This window comes from Rutidosis leptorrhynchoides, chromosome 8 (assembly GCF_046630445.1).
Source record: "Rutidosis leptorrhynchoides isolate AG116_Rl617_1_P2 chromosome 8, CSIRO_AGI_Rlap_v1, whole genome shotgun sequence".
Lineage (NCBI taxonomy): Eukaryota > Viridiplantae > Streptophyta > Magnoliopsida > Asterales > Asteraceae > Rutidosis > Rutidosis leptorrhynchoides.
Genome location: NC_092340.1, coordinates 113,651,176 through 113,659,625, shown reverse-complemented (window position 1 = coordinate 113,659,625; position 8,450 = coordinate 113,651,176).

Genomic DNA, 8,450 nt, shown 5'->3' with positions numbered 1-8,450 from the left:
AATCCACATCACACGCCCATGTGATAACGTACACACAAAGTGTGCACCTGACCAAAGGTGGTCAACCAAAATGCACAACCGTGCCAATTGGACCTATACACAAGTCCATCAAATCCACCTATATGTGAAGTGAGCTCCATAACCGAGAACCACTTCACCCGACCCGCACCCATCCTACACATACATATGCATATAGGATATTAACACTCACCTTGAAGTCTTGAAGAATGCTTCCAAGTAATCCGCAACTCGCCAATGGAAAATACCTATTCCATTATCACAATTACAACAATACACTTAGAGTGGATTTACAAATCAACCCAATTCGTCACTTAGTGCAATTTCGACCCAAATGCACTTCCAAGCACAAACCGTGCCCAAAACTAACCAATAATCACTAACACAAGTGAGAATGGTCCTAATACGCCAATTAAACCTGAACTCAAGTGTTAAACACGTGTCATACCCATTTTGACACTTAAACCCTAATTTTGACCCATAAGGTCAAAATCTCACCATTTACAAGTTTTGACACCAAAACACATTTAACTTGGTTTTATACTTCAACTTAATCCATTTCAAGTTTATAAACCTCATTAAATCGCCAAATGGGTCATAATCACCACCAAACCCTAATTTGACCCAAAGTCACAATTAGTCAACCAAATAACCTTAAATGGGTTTCAATACTTCCATAATCACTAACTTAAGTGATTAAACTCAATTTCAAGTCCTAAACATGGCCAATTAGTTCACCAACCCAAAATCCACCAACAATTAACAATAAACCCAATTACTAGCATCACTAAACCCATTTCATCATCTAAAAGGGTTTTTCATCAAACTAACTCAAACCCTAACTTGAATATCAAATCAAATAGATGAAATTCGGAGTTTGAGCTTACCAATACCACCACAACGTAGCTAGGAATGAAAGGAACAACTTTAGAACTCGAGCTTTTGATCAATTCGGCCTCCTTCTTCACCAAAACCCTAAATCTCTCTCTAGAATCTCTCTCTCTCTCTCTAAAATAGTTTGAGAGTGATGAATGGATGTGAAAATGATCCAAAACTGATCCAAACCAGCTAATATGGCTCACAAATCCGGCCCCAAGTGAAATTACCCAATTGCCCTTCATTTAAACCTTTTAAAAAGGCTGAAAATTGCCTCTGCAGCAATCGGCGCGCCGCGCCAGAAGGTGGAGCGCCGCTCCAAATAACTGGAAATTGTGGTCGAGCCCAAAACAGGTTTCAGCAACTTGTTTTGGCCATAACTTTTCGACCGTAACTCCGTTTTTGATGAATCAAATATCGTTGGAAACGTAATAAGATATTCTATCCAATGGTAAGGCTTTGAAACATCAACTCAAAATTTATTTGGGGTTGAAAAGATACGTACACACCTTGTCACTTCAGACAACGTCCAGTTTCCTTCGGCGTTCTAGCAAGCAACACGTACACTTCATACACGAGTCATACACCATAAATACATTATGTACAATCAATATTTGAGTCTTACAACTCTCCCCCACTTAAACTCGATCACGTCCTCGTGATCTTCTCCACTTAACCAATTCGGAACTTCTCAACGGCCCTCAATCCTAAGTTCCAATCCGAACTTTCCTAGACAATTCTTCCCAATGAATCACCTTTAACAACTAAAATCGTCACCCGCGATTTATCAAAACCACTATCCGAGCACTAAAACCTGCTCTTTTCCCCATATCGGGAAAAACTCAACCAATCTCGTACCGAGATATCAATTCCTTAGAGTACCTTTACTAAGGACAACGCTATAAGTGACCAAGCCTCAACCTAAAGTCAACGATCCGAACGTTGAAGATCGAACCACATGAATCCTTACGGATTACACTTACCACTAAACATCCTTTGTAGTGCGCAATACAACCAATACGCCACTATCCTAACATCATAAGCAATGGCTAAAACCAAAAGCGCCCAAAACGACTATGGCAACGCTAAACCTAAGGTGCACAAAATCGACTATTGTCACACCCGTAACAACATGTGAGCGAAACACGGCTATCGCCCTACTAATCACACAACATGGTCCTCACGATCCCACCATCGGTGAATAAAACAACTAATAGATCACTCAACACCGGATGAAGTCAGCGGACCCCAAAGGTCATACTCCACCAATCTCAACACCGGATGAAGTCAGCGGACCCGAAGATCATGCTTCACCGATATAACACCACGCTCATGATGAAGTCAGCGGACCCCGAAAGTCATGCTCCACCAATCACGTATTCCCATGATGAAGTCAGCGGACCCTAAAGATCATGCTTCATCAAACAACCATACCATAATCGAGCAAGAACCACCTATACCAAACATAGGTACAAAACAATAATTCTCTAAAAGAGAATCCGACACACACATCCCTTAACCGAGGGATTTCACCTTGCTTGCCAAACACGTCCATTATCTCTCAACGAGATTTACCACATTACCACCTTGGTGATAATTCAAATCCAAAATCATAAGTACAATTTAACCGAAATTGTACTCTACCACAATCGACCAAATCTAGGTCCCGACACAAATTTCGGATCTACCAAAAGCATTGTCCGAAATCTCACACTAATACCACCTCGTGCGGGAGTGTAACTCCTCCACTTGGAATTACGTTCCATAACCGCATCTCGTACACCCGTACAATACTACCAAAGGTAGACTTTACTAATAATTGGGTTCGCATGACCCATCACCATGTCTTGCTCCAACCTTGAGCACACGAAGGATTTTAACCAACCCTTAAACACTTTGTACGAAAAGTGTACAGCAACACAATCGGAGTCGAACACCACGCTAGTAGGTATAAAAGAGGCACCTAATGTCGCGTCATAAAGACTCCATTACCAACACACATCGAGATTTAAAACACTCGATCTCAAGGGTTCCAACCAACCGACGAACCTCATGATTCGTCACTTCAACATCAAAGCGAACACGCGCTTAACAACCAAACACCAAAACCATTTTCGTGGCTTGGTAGAAACGTTTCCCAAATACTAAGGAATGCTTGGTTGCACCAAGTCTTACGCCCTTCGCCCGTCAATCAATCATCAACATAGGGTACTTCCATTAGGAACGTCACCCATAGCATAACATGCACAACAAAGGCACGCAACTCAAACTCAAACGGCATTTAATAAATAATCAAAAGACATATTTATCAAAATCAAACGTACCTTAACGTCTCCTGGCCGCACCTGTCCCCGCTAACTTGGGACATTCCGACTTACGATGTCCTTCTTTTTAGCAATTGAAGCACACCATACCATCACCCTTTGGTACCGAACATTCCCAAGACTTGTGACCCCTCACGCCACAATTGTAACATCTAGCCGCACTAGAATCCGACATACTCGCTCGCGTACCACCCGTGCTCACACTCGGACCCTTAGCCCTCTTACTCGGAGCAGCATAAGAAACGACCCTTCGCTTACTTGAAGGTTCACCCTTTTTCGATCGTGAATACGACTCGAAACCTCTAGCCAAGTTGAATAATTCCGAAAACGATTTCGCTTGACCCCGGCTAATTTTACTTTTCAAGTCATCATTCAAGGTCCGATAGAAATCTCCCATCAACAAACGATCATTCCCCAAATACTCCGGACAAAAACGAGCCTTCGCCATAAGGGTCATCTTGAGAGTACTCAAATCCATAGATCCTTGTCGCAAATTTCGCAACTCATTACGCAATTCCCACAAATCGGCCGAAGTCCGGAACTCCTCGAAGAATTCCTCCTTAAAGTCGTCCCACGATAAAGCCATAAACGTCTCGCCACCGACAAGATCAATCTTACCATCCAACCAATCCTTTGCCCTACCCCGCAAAAAACTCGTAGCGAGTCTCGTCTTTCTCTCGGGAGGGCAATCAATAGTACGGAAACACCCTTCGACGTCCGAAATCCAAGTTGTGCTTACCAAAGGATCCGGCTTTCCGTCATACATCGGGGGTTTAGTCCTCATGAAGCTCTTAAGATAACGCTCCATTTCACCACTACTTTGAAGTTCGGAATACCTCCTTTCCATTCTTTCTTCTAACGCACCCATTTGCTCCACAACGGCGGCCGTAACCCTAGTGTTAAACTCCGCGTCATTCGCCTCGGTCTCGTTTCGCGTCGTCATTCTAAAGAATGCAAAATGATTAGTCCACGAACGTATAAAACCGTACGCACGACACAGCCCCATCTTGCTAAACACTCATCGTACATTACTTGTTAGACACGATTTGCACCCGTAATAAGGTTTGCAAGTTCTTATTACGCACACATGCCGCATCGACTCGTTAGTACAACGACCGTCTCGCTCGATGATATACACAAACACAACCAAAATTCTACGCGGTACAAACACACGCGAGAATTATTATCACAACACAACAACATATTAATAATATCCGCATTACTAATATAAACGTTAGTCAACCTATAGCCAAGGCACTAACCAAACCCATTCCTACCCGTAATCCTACAAGTCCCGCAACAATTTAAGCACACACAAGTCTAAGTCTAGGCACCTATCTCAAGTCACCTAAATCCCTTAGGCCATGCTCTGATACCACTTGTAACAACCCAACCCGTTAACCAACCAACAACGCAAAAAAAAAAAATTTGCTGGTACACATGGCGCGGCGCGCCATATGGCCGCGCGGCCCGCCAAAGTGGCCTGTCCAAAAAGTCATGAAATGCGAAAATGTTTGACCACTTCCCGACGTATTTAGACAAAACGCTTTTAACCATACATTAATATATGTAGAACTAACACGTTCCATTAATAAAATTAGTTTTACGAAGACCGGGCCCACATCGGCCGTTTTACGACTCCCGTACACAAGTTTTCAACCAAATGATTTGTAATACAAAATAAAGGTCGAGCATGGCGATTGGGGATACGCTACCCAATCCTAATCAATCCAAAAGCAAGCCTTCTAAAGCAACTACGCGAGTCCACTAGTCCCCGCTTACACGAGCCTCCGCATCCATGCAATCTATAAAAAGTCAACAACGAGAGGGTAAGCTAACGCTTAGTGAATGATAACATACTACATACATATATATGTATAAAATGGACACGCCACACAAAACCAAATACCGCATACCGGAGCATCCAAGCATAAAGGCAAGCCAGTCTAAGCATACCGTAAGATCACTAAGCAACGAGCTAAAGATATATCAACAAAATATAAGTTCACCAGCAATGATGTGAACAATGCCAATAAGCTACACCCGGAGGGTTAGCTACATCACGACAATACAACATTATATGTATTCAATATTTAACATGCTAACAATATCCAACAACGTAATACGATACATCACAACATATACATAAACAACTATATGGTTAACCATAAACGCGTCATGGTGCTACCGGCTCCGTGGTTCACACCATACGCAATGCTATGACGCTACCGGCTCCGTGGTTCACGTCACTACGCATTTGAGTCATACTCTTTTATAGTGCTACCGGCTCCGTGGTTCACACTTTGGTGCTACCGGCTCCGTGGTTCACACCTCATTTTATAGTGCTACCGGCTCCGTGGTTCACACTTCGATGCTACCGGCTCCATGGTTCACATCTCAAACATGTACTATGATGCTACCGGCACCGTGGTTCACATCATAGCACATTCACACACACACTACGGCATTCCCGGCTCCGTGGGTCACACCATAGCTTACAAATAAATATACCATATACATACATGTATAATTACTCCACTCACAATATTAACCCTTCGCCATTGGGGTTATATAATCCACATCACACGCCCATGTGATAACGTACACACAAAGTGTGCACCTCGCCAAAGGTGGTCAACCAAAATGCACAATCGTGCCAATTGGACCTATACACAAGTCCATCAAATCCACCTATATGTGAAGTGAGCTCTATAACCGAGAACCACTTCACCCGACCCGCACCCATCCTACACATACATATGCATATAGGATATTAACACTCACCTTGAAGTCTTGAAGAATGCTTCCAAGTAATCCGCAACTCGCCAATGGAAAATACCTATTCCATTATCACAATTACAACAATACACTTAGAGTGGATTTACAAATCAACCCAATTCGTCACTTAGTGCAATTTCGACCCAAATGCACTTCCAAGCACAAACCGTGCCCAAAACTAACCAATAATCACTAACACAAGTTAGAATGGTCCTAATACACCAATTAAACCCGAACTCAAGTGTTAAACACGTGTCATACCCATTTTGACACTTAAACCCTAATTTTGACCCATAAGGTCAAAATCTCACCATTTACAAGTTTTGACACCAAAACACATTTAACTTGGTTTTATACTTCAACTTAATCCATTTCAAGTTTATAAACCTCATTAAATCGCCAAATGGGTCATAATCACCACCAAACCCTAATTTGACCCAAAGTCACAATTAGTCAACCAAATAACCTTAAATGGGTTTTAATACTTCCATAATCACTAACTTAAGTGATTAAACTCAATTTCAAGTCCTAAACATGGCCAATTAGTTCACCAACCCAAAATACACCAACAATTAACAATAAACCCAATTACTAGCATCACTAAACCCATTTCATCATCTAAAAGGGTTTTTCATCAAACTAACTCAAACCCTAACTTGAATATCAAATCAACTAGATGAAATTCGGAGTTTGAGCTTACCAATACCACCACAACGTAGCTAGGAACGAAAGGAACAACTTTAGAACTCGAGCTTTTGATCAATTCGGCCTCCTTCTTCACCAAAACCCTAAATCTCTCTCTAGAATCTCTTTCTCTCTCTAAAATAGTTTGAGAGTGATGAATGGATGTGAAAATGATCCAAAACTGATCCAAACCAGCTAATATGGCTCACAAATCCGGCCTCAAGTGAAATTACCCAATTGCCCTTCATTTAAACCTTTTAAAAAGGCTGAAAATTGCCTCTGCAGCAATCGGCGCGCCGCGCCAGAAGGTGGAGCGCCGCTCCAAATAACTGGAAATTGTGGTCAAGCCCAAAACAGGTTTCAGCAACTTGTTTTGGCCATAACTTTTCGACCGTAACTCCGTTTTTGATGAATCAAATATCGTTGGAAACGTAATAAGATATTCTATCCAATGGTAAGGCTTTGAAACATCAAATCAAACTTTATTTGGGGTTGAAAAGATACGTACACACCTTGTCACTTCAGACAACGTCCAGTTTCCTTCGGCGTTCGAGCAAGCAACACGTACACTTCATACACGCCTCATACACCATAAATACATTATGTACAATCAATATTTGGGTCTTACATTGGTGGGAGCCATTCTTGAAAGATTGAAGTTAATTGAAACAAGAAATCAAAGTTTTGAGATTTAGGATTTTGAAAATCAAAGTGTTTGTAAGTGTTAAAGAGATGTTATGAATGAAAAGAATAAAAGGAATTGGGGTAAATACAGCTACCAACCCGTTTCTAATTGTGTGGATGTAAAAATTCGGGTTTGATTTTAATTATAAAAGAAAACAGCTGGCCGACAGGAATTGGCGCGGCGCGCAGGGTATCCGCGCGGCGCTCCAAAGTGTCGCGCGGTGCTCCGATTAACTGAAAAATCATGTCAAGCTTTTTTCAATATCTGGTACATCAGGTGTCTCAAAGTGGCGCGACGCGCCATGATCTGGAGCGGCGCTCCATGTGCTGGTACACCAGAATTTCGTATTTTTAAACCTTTAAATCCCATTTTCTCAACCTAAAACCACCAAACTAACCCCAACAAAAATCCAAGCATGATTATATTGCACATATTGTCAAACAAGCACAAAAATATACAAACTCTACAACAATGGTTTTAACCATGATTATTACGCGTCGTTAGAGGTAAAGATGAGTTTAATCTCATCGTCCACCTCTTGCGGTCTATCGACATAGTGTTTTAACCGATGACCGTTAACCTTGAACTCTTCCCCTTTTAAATTTACCAAATCAACCGCCCCATGAGAATAAACCTTTAGAAACAACAAAAGGTCCCGACCATTTAGATTTTAACTTCCCGGGAAACAAACGAAACCTCAAATTGAAAAGAAGCACACGATCCCCTTCCTTAAATTCTTTAGGATCCTTCAAGCGACTATCGTGCCACTTCTTCGTTCTTTCCTTACTAATCAATGAGTTCTCATACGCATCGAGCCTTAGCTCTTCTAACTCATTCAATTGACTCAACCGAAGGCGACCCGCCTCCTTAAGATCAAGATTGCTCGTTTTTAGAGCCCAATAAGCTTTGTGTTCAATCTCCACCGGGAGATGACACGCTTTGCCATAAAGTAACCAAAAAGGAGTGGTTCCGGTTGGTGTTTTGTACGCCGTTCTAAATGCCCATAAGGCATCATCGAGCTTAAACGACCACTCCTTAGGATTAGAACCAATAGTTTTCTCAAGAATCCTCTTTAAAGCTCGGTT